The 9,588-nt window shown below is 33.7% G+C and overlaps 1 pseudogene; it reads right to left on the minus strand.

The window, feature by feature from the left end:
• Positions 1–1,219: 1,219 nt before the first annotated feature.
• Positions 1,220–1,330, minus strand: LOC125128560 (uncharacterized; annotated as a pseudogene).
• Between the last annotated feature and the right edge of the window lie 8,258 nt (positions 1,331–9,588).

Consider the following 9,588-nt stretch of genomic DNA (forward strand, 5'->3'; position numbering starts at 1 on the left):
TAGTAGGTAAGAGCATTCCCATGAGAGGATGTAGTGGAATGAGGAAAGACATGAAATCTTAAAATATCCAGGCCTATTGGAATAGGTATGTAGAGGAGGAGCGTGGTGGGGAATGAGACTAGAAAAACAGCATTTGAGATGATCCCTGAATGTCATGCTAATTAACGCATCTTCAAAGTAATGCAGGAATTGATAGTTTATTCCTCACTATGTATTATGATTGTTTCATTAGGTTAATATGTACATATACATATATATATAATTTTTTGTAATATTCCATTGTAGTGACTTTTAGCATTTTTGTGTGTATTGCCCCGGTGCTTGATTTCATTAATTATTTGTTTAGCGCATATGTATATCCTAGAAAATAATAAGCATAAAGATTTATCTTTTCTAAAACTCAAGGATGTGGTTCCAGCTTGGGTAGACTTGTAGTTGTATTAGGAAAGCACAGATGAAACATTCTTTTCTGTGTCATCACATCTTTAAAGCATTTTGCAGCCATCCTCAGTTGATATTCATTTTTTAAAAAACTGCAGTGAGTAGGTTAAGTCTAATTACTTCACATTGTTAAAGAATCTGAAGGTCCAAGGGATTTAAGTATTTGACCAAGGTCAGATAACAGTGCAGATTCAGAGATAACACCAGCCCTCGGTCTCCTCTTCTGGTACTCTTTACATCATGATAACCAAATGTAATGAGAAATAGCTTATCAAGTCCTGTATTATTTTAAAGATACATCACTGTTGTTTCCATGCATCCTCTAGTTACGTGATTATGCCTATTTTGGATTATAAAACTTCAAAGAGGGGAAGGCAAATATTTTGGATATTTTGGTTATTTTGGACATTCTCTTTGTAGGGCATTAAGAATTTTAATAAATTACTTTTAATAATTGCTTACCATAAGCAAAAGACTCTAAAGGAACTGTTTTCTTCTAGCTAGAAAAAAAGTTTATATCCCATTATAACACTTTTGTTTACATTCCAGAAGCCTACTGAAAGAAATAATGGAAGAAAGGAAGGAAGATTAGAGAAGAATAGGAGAGGGAGGAGAGGAAAGTAAAGAGAGAAAGAAAGGAAGAGAGGAAATAAGGAAGGAAGGCAGGTCCCAACAAAATTAAAACACTATATGCCCTAGGCCTTGGATATTTTAGTATCAAATGATCTTTGCACTTCATTAACGAAAGGGTCTATCCATTAAATGCGATTTTTTTTTCACTCAGATGGGTAATGTGGTGATGTCAATGTCCTAATAAGGTTTGAGGGAGGCACATGTCACGCAGGCATGTGAACACCCAATCATCACAGTTATTGAGCTACAAAAGGATCATTAAATGCAATTATGGCTATGCAGATAAAGCATGTTGATTAAGCTGCAGCAACAAAGGGCTATGTTAATGTCTTTCTAAATTCAAGTGACATATCCAGTTTCTAAATGACTTCTTTTTTCAAATTCTACAGATATTATTTAAGGTGCTTTGGCTATTCCTACTAATTATCTACCACATTAAGAGTCATTATATTATACTTAGGAAACCAAAATGTGATGAAACTTCCCAAAGTATTTTTAGAGGAATACAATCTTTTTAGTTTTGTCTATCCAGAAATGTACTTTTACCTTGACCTCTCTTTTTTCTTGAAAAAAGGGGAGGAAGAGGAAATTGTATAATAGAAAAAAAAATTAGTAATCTATAGAACAAGAATATTGAATAATGGTCTTTCCAAAATAATTATTCAAAAAAGCAGTACTTAATAAAATGAAAAACATCTCTTCATTTTATAAGAAAAAGATAGTTGTTTGTGACTTCAGATTAATTTTTAAAGTTTTCTCTTCAGTCATGATCCAAATCAGGGTACTAGAGCGTATAGAAACAGCATTTGTAAACCATCAATAATATTATTATTGTATTAATGATAATGATAGTATACCATTCTAGTAATAACAGCTACATTTATTGAGAATTTAATATGTCCTAGAAAATATGCTAATTTCTCTATAAGTAATTAGCTTATAGTCACAATAGTTCATTGACCCAAAGAGTATATGTGGCACATGGAAATAGTCAGATTATTGAAATTGTGTAGTGTTTTCTCACTCTCATCCTCCTTGGTGCTCTCTACAATACTATGTGGAAAGCAGAACAAAGAGTATTCACTCTAATTTACAATGAGGATTAGAGAGATTAAATGTTGATATAAGATTCAGATTTAAGTAATGCTCTTGAACATGTGTAATATACCAAATATTTTCCCAATTATTTTTACATATGTAATGGCATTGTGAAAGTAGCTCTGTGGAATATACTAAAAAAAAAAAAAAAAAAAAGATTTTGCAAACTCCTCAATGCATCAGGTCTCTAAAACTCACACAGTCCATTCTTAAACTTAGAACTTCTGATTACAGATGTATAAACCGACCACTGTGATCACAATGTTGTTAGTAATCCAACTAAGTATCCAGCTAAGCTGGATATTTGCATAGGTGCGGAATAAGTTAGAGCCTCACTTTTTTTTTGGACATGTTTACCTCAATTAAATACCATGTGATAGTAATGAAGATAATGTGAAAAACTGAACTCTCAATTTTTAATAGCGCAGTACTCTTAAAGTGTGCAAGTGATTGTCAATGTGTTTAGTTCTTTGCTTCCAGAGAATCTACTCAGTACCAATGGAAACCCCTTTTTTTCTTGGGCATTAACAGGCCTTCTACTGGACAAATGAGTGAGTGGGTTCTCCAAAGTGGACAGCTTACTTCTCTAGCACTCACTACAGCATGATTACTAGTTTGCTCATTATTACTTAGGTGCACTAAGTGATACTTTGTTGGCTTGAAATAGTTAATGATTCTGCTAATTGCCTAATTTACTCCTGGGGAACACTCTTTGCTTAGAGGAGCTGGCTGAATACAAAATACTCTGTGCCAGATGCTTTGACTCTCTTCACTGCAGACACTTAGGGATCTGCAGAAGAGGGATTTCTTCCTTGTCTTCACTTATCCTGAGGGAATTCCAGGACTACCAATACTCAGAACCACTGGATTTGAATCTACACAGTACTGTTATTGTTTCTTTATCTGGCTTTATTTGGAGACAAAGGAGCCATAGAATAATAAATGCACTTAGAAATGGAAAGTTAAAAGCAGAACCTATTTTAATTGAAATTAAATGGTGAAAATACTTTGAAAATGAATTACATTCAACCTTGACTATTAAAGAGAATACAGCAACTTGTAACATTTATTAGATACATAGGTCTCATTCTAGCACAAGAAAATTGATACACAAAATTGTCTGAGATGAATTTAGCATATACGACTATTCAAATGTTTGAGCACCTCAGAGTGCAAATAACTTGATGATTTTCTTAATTCTTCACATTCTCATCTTTCTAGTCTGCTTTTGGTCAATTATAATATGTTGTGTGCTTTATTCTTTTTAAACATATAGTAAGGAAAGGAAAATAAAAAGCCAAGCTTATAAAATAAACTTTTCTTAAATGTTATGTTGTAGGAAATAGAGAGACAGATATTTTTGAAATGTCATTAGAAATCCCAACCCAAGTATTGGATTTTATGGTTACCAATATAGCTAATGGAGCATTGGACTTTATTACTGGCACTACAATATCCCTAAAAGTTGAGAGTCCTTTTTATACCAGAATAAATACTTGAGGACAACAATGGCAAATCATAGATAGCATGGAGAACACTGGGAAGAATGGCAAAGCAATGTAAAACCAAAGCACGTGAAGAAAATTGAAGATGCTTGGAGGCCTATATCTTAAGTGAGACTGGAACCAAGAAATATAAATAAATAAATAAATAAACATAAATATTTTGCAGAGTACTTTCCTCAAAATCATTCAGATTACTTTCAGAAAATCTGAAAGAAAAAAAAAAGATATTATTAAGGAACTTAGAGGAGAAGGAAGTAAGGGAGTGATAGTCCAAAGTTTCAAGGGCAGCAGAGATACAACAATAGAGGATATAACAGGCCTTTGTTTGCTAATTGATTAACTGAGTGGGTTTTAGCAAAATGGTAGATATAGAAGACAAATAGAAAAAGGTCAGGTGTCAACTAAAACAAAATACACAGCCTAAAAGTTGAGAATTATGTTTTATTTTGTGCATCTACTGAGGATTTAAGCCTAGAATACGGCCTCTCAGATAGCTCTGAGGGACTGTTCCAAAGAGGCAAGGGAGGAGCCAGGATAAATGGGAGTTTTTATTTTAAAAAATATGAAACACACACACAAAGAAAATGTAGTCAAACAACAAAGGATTATTGTGAATTATATTAACCCAGACATCTCAAATTAATGAATTTAATGCTTTTCTATATGTCAGAAGATACTAGAGTCTGAGCTTATTGAAATAATTCTTTGATATGCACCTTAGCTATCTAGGGCTACTATCCTGTTTTTCTCAATTCTGAGTTCTTCTCAGAGTAAGCTTTCAGGGGTGGCTGCACTGGCTGATGGATTGATGGCTGCAATAGCTTTTGTTTACTCAAATGGCACATGATATTCTTTGTCCACACAGGTAATACTTGGTAATGAGGATATAAGTTAGGGAGTTTATAACTTCTTTCAAGATTTTGACTACAACTAGAAATGTTCATCTAATATTTTAAAATAACCATTAACTTGCCAAATAAATGAGGCAAATGTCACAGTGTTTTGATTTGAAAAGTAAAAATGATACATTGCAACATAAAAGTAGTACTTTATTCCTTTTATTTTCCACCATTAATGTGAAAACTTTTCAGAACAATAGGCTGTTTGAAATCTGATACATCAAGTGGGTGTACATATAGCATGTATTTGGAAATATCTCTTAACTATGCTTGCACAGGTAATTATACTGGAGAGGCCAACATTTTCCAAAAGCAACAATAATGCACAACACCATATCTCAAGGAACAGTCAAATGCAACATTTGTTGGAGGCCAGTCAAGTGAGACTAGGACCAAGAAATATAAATAAATAAATTAAGTAAATAAATTAAATAAATAAATAAACAAACAGTTAATAGACAAATGTTGTCTTCGATACTTACTGCCACCCATAAGCCCATGTATGCTGAGCCATGATGGATGAGTAAGAACTAAATTTTCATTGTCATTGTTGAACTCAGAGGACACAAAATAATTTAGTCATAGAAACTAAAACCCCTAAAATGTTTGAAAGTGTTTAATCCAATTTTTTCATTGTACCGGTAAGGAAACTGGTTTCACAATATTATGTGAAGTGTATGAGGTCACTTAACGGGTTTGTAGCAGAACAAAGAGTATAACTCAAATTTTGTATTTTAAATTCCACTACTATCTAGAAATTGTTTATTTTAACTGTCTTATCTTTTTCAATTTCTACAATAAAATCGATGTTTAGAAATCATGAGTTTATGAGGAATAAGCATAAGGGTAAAAAGTGGTGGGACTGTGTTTGTGATGAAGGGGAATATAAAGCAATCAAATCACTGGGGAAATGTCACAATTATAAACCAGGATATAGAAAGATAATTCATGAAGACCTAAAACTTGCAAATCCATTCAAGTAAAGAATGGAACTTGAGAAATAATAAAAGCATTAGAGGAAAAATAACAGAATGTGTATTTGTCTGCTTCAGTTGTTTATGTTGGAAGATTCATGAGAAACATATATATCACAGCCCCTGCCTTCAAGGAGCAAGTTTATTCACTAAAATAATTTTAAAGAGGACTTACAAAGCATTTATTTAAAGTCAGCCACCATTCTAGTGCTTGTTGCATATTATTATTCACGAAAAGTTTATGAGAAAGACAGTTGCCAATGTTATCTCCATTTTACAGATGAAGAAACTAGAAAAAAAGTTTTACAATGTATTAGTTTCCTAGGGCTGCCATTAAAAGGTACCATAAACTGGAAGGCTTAAAACAACAAAATTTTAATTTCTCAGTTTTAGTGTCTGGAAATCAAAGCCATAATCCCTCTGAAACCTGTATAGGAGAATCCTTCCTTGTGTTTTCCTAGCTACTAGTCATGGCCATCAGTCCTTGCAATTCTTAACTTGCAGATCCATCACTCCAATCTTTGCTTGTGTTATCACATAGCTTCTCCCTGTGTGATTCTATCTTCTCATAAGGATATCAGTCATAATCTGATTAAGGGTCACCCTATTCAACTGTTACTTCTTCTTAACTAATTACATCTGCAAGGACACTGCTTTTAAGTAATGGGACATTCTGAGGTAGTAGAAGTTAGAAATTCACCATATCTTTTTGAGGTAAACAGTTCAACTAAGAGCATGTAACTGATTGGAGTTCTCATTACTAAGAGGGGGAGCCAAGGCAATCTTGTTCCAAAAATGATCCTCTTAACTCCTATGCCATTAGATAATTCATTACTGCACTGGGATCTCATAGAATGGAGCTATGACTGGGCACTGGAATACTGTACAGATCCTGAGGCATTGGGGCTACAATTAAACCTTAAACAAGGATTGATTTAATTTAGTTAGAGAGGGACAGATGGAAGAAGTTCCTAAATATGTGAGTCAATGAGGAGAGACACAGACTGGATGAAAATAACTGGAATGAATATAAAGCCCTGGGAATAAAATGCTATATTCTAGGATCCTGTGGTTGAAAAAGAGCTATAAAAGAAAAAATTAACAATAGGTAAAAATGAATCTATCCAATTCATGCCTATATTTACAGTAAATATGCTCAAATCTGCATCATGCCTACCTCCAATGCCATTCTATGTACTTATAATAATCAAGGTGACATTTCTCTCTCTCTTTCTCTCTTTTGAAGGGGGAAAGATTAGGAACCACTTATCAAAGTAGAATTAGCATTATAATTTTAAAATTTATAGGTCTGACTTCTGTAATAGTAAACTGAAAATTTGGACCACTTTTTCAGTGAAGACAAAAAAATATTGTACAAAAATTTTTTTAAAATTCATTAGGGAAACAAAGGCAAAAATAAATAAATGGGAATACATCAAGATAAAAAGCTATTGCACAGTGAGGATATTATTGACAAAATGAAAAGGCTGACTACAGAATGGGAGAAGATATTCACAAATGCTGTATGACAAGGGGTTAATATCCAAAATATACAAAGAATACTTTCAACTTAACATCAAAAAATCAAAAAATTCAATTAAATAATGGGCAGAAGACTTGAATAGACATTTTTCCAAAGAAGGCCTACAGATGGAAAACAGACAAATGAAAAGATGCTTAAAATCAATAATCATCAGGGAAATGCAAATCAGAACCATAATGAGATATCTTCTCATACCTGTCAGAAAGGCTGTAATCAAAAAAAGAACAAATAAAAAGTGTTGGTGATGGTATGGAGAAAAGAACTGTTGAAGAGAATGTAAATTGGTAGAGCCACTATGGAAAACAGCATTGGTAGTTCTCAAAAAATTAAAACTAGACATACCATATGATCCAGCAATTCCACTCCTGGGTATTTATCTGAATACAATTAAAATACTAATTTGAAAAAAATATAAGCATCCCATTGTTCATAGCAGCATTATTTACAATAGCTAAGATATGGAAGCACCTTAAGTATGCATCAACAAATGAATAGATAATGAAGATGTCAGCTACTTAAGAAGCTCAATCTTCTCCATTTGACATAAGACTGCTTTCCTCTTTATCTAGGATCTTAATCCTCATTACTGTGCATGAAGAGAAATCTGTTTTGCATTATAAAAATGGTATATATATATTTATATACAATGGAATATTAGTCATAAAAAGAATGAAACTTTACCATTTACAAAAACATTGATGGACTTACAGGATATTATACTAAGTGCAATAAATCAGAGAGAGAAAGATAAATACTGTATGATTTCACTTTTATGTCAAATTTAAAAAATATAACAAACACATAACTAAACAGAAACAGTCATAGATATAGAGAACAAACAAGTGGTTGCCAGAGTAGAGAGGCCTTGGAGGAAGAGAGAAATTGGTGAGGTAGATTAACAGGTACAAACTTCCATTTTCTAAAATTTCATTGTTAGTATACAAACATGCAATGGATTTCTGAATGTTAATCTTGTATCATGCTACTTTACTGAATTCATTGATCAGTTCAAGTAGTTTTTGTGTGGACTCCTTAGGAATTCATTGATCAGTTCAAGTGGTTTTGTGTGGAATCCTTAGGTTTTTCTACATATAGTATCATGACAACTGCATGGAGTGACAATTTTACCTCTTCTCTTTCAATTTTAATACCAAAGAGGTGAAAGACTTATATGCTGAGAACTATAAAACATTAATCAAGGAATTTAAAGAGTACTAAAAGAAATGAAAAGATCTTCCATGCTCCTGGATTGAAAGAATTAATAGTGTTAAAATGGCAATTCTACCCAAAGCAATCTACAGATTGCCTATCAAATTACCCATGACAGTTTTCAGAGAACTAGAACGAACAACCCCAAAATTTATATGGAACCCTAAAAGACCCAAAGTTGCCAATTCAATCCTGAGGAACAAAAACCAAGCAGGAGGCATAACTCTCCTGGACTTCAGACAGTATTACAAAGCCATAGTAATCAAAACTGTGTGGCACTGGTACGAAAACAGACATACAGACCAATGGAACAGAATAGAGAACCCAGAAATATACCCAGACACCTATGACAAAGGAGGCAAGAATATAAAATGAGAAAAAGACAGTCCTTTCAATAAGTGGTGCTGGGAAAAGTGGACAACTGCATGTAAATTAATGAAACTAGAACACACCCTCACACCATGCACAAAAACCAACTCAAAATGGATTAAAGACTTAAACATAAGACAAGACACCATAGAACTCCTAGTAGAGAACATAGGCAAAACATTCTCTGACATCACACATACAAATGTTTTCTTAGGTTGCCTCCCAAGACAATAGAAATTAAAACAAAAATCAACCAATGGGATCTAAACAGACTTACAAGGTTTTACACAGCAAAAGAAAACATAAAAAAAAAAAGACAACATGTGGAATGGGAGGAAAGAAGAAATAGTTGCAGAGTTCCCGTCATGGTGCAGTGGTTAATGAATCCAACTAGGAACCATGAGGTTTTGGGTTCGGTCCCTGCCCTTGCTCAGTGGGTTAAGGATCCGGTGTTGCCATGAGCTGTGGTGTAGGTTGCAGATGTGGTTCGGATCCCGCGTTGCTGTGGCTCTGGTGTAGGCCAGCGGCTACAGCTCCGGTTAGACCCCTAGCCTGGGAACCTCCATATGCCATGGGAGCGGCCCAAAGAAATAGCAAAAAGACCAAAAAAAAAAAAAAAAAAAGAAGAAGAAGAAATAGTTGCAACCAATGCAAGCAACAAGGGCTTAATCTCCAAACAATAAAAACAACACATACAACTCCATAACAAAAAAATCAAACAATCCAATCAAAAAATGGGCAGAGCTAAAGAAACATTTCTCTAAGGAAGACATACAAATAGACAGTAGGCACATGGAAAGATTCTCAAGAGCACTAATTAGTAGAGAAATGCAAATCAAAACTACAGTGAGGTACTACCTCACACCTGTCTGAATGGCCATCATTAATAAGTCTGCAAATAACAAGCACAGGAAAAG

Source organism: Phacochoerus africanus, chromosome 5 (assembly GCF_016906955.1).
Source record: "Phacochoerus africanus isolate WHEZ1 chromosome 5, ROS_Pafr_v1, whole genome shotgun sequence".
Taxonomy (NCBI): Eukaryota; Metazoa; Chordata; class Mammalia; order Artiodactyla; family Suidae; genus Phacochoerus; species Phacochoerus africanus.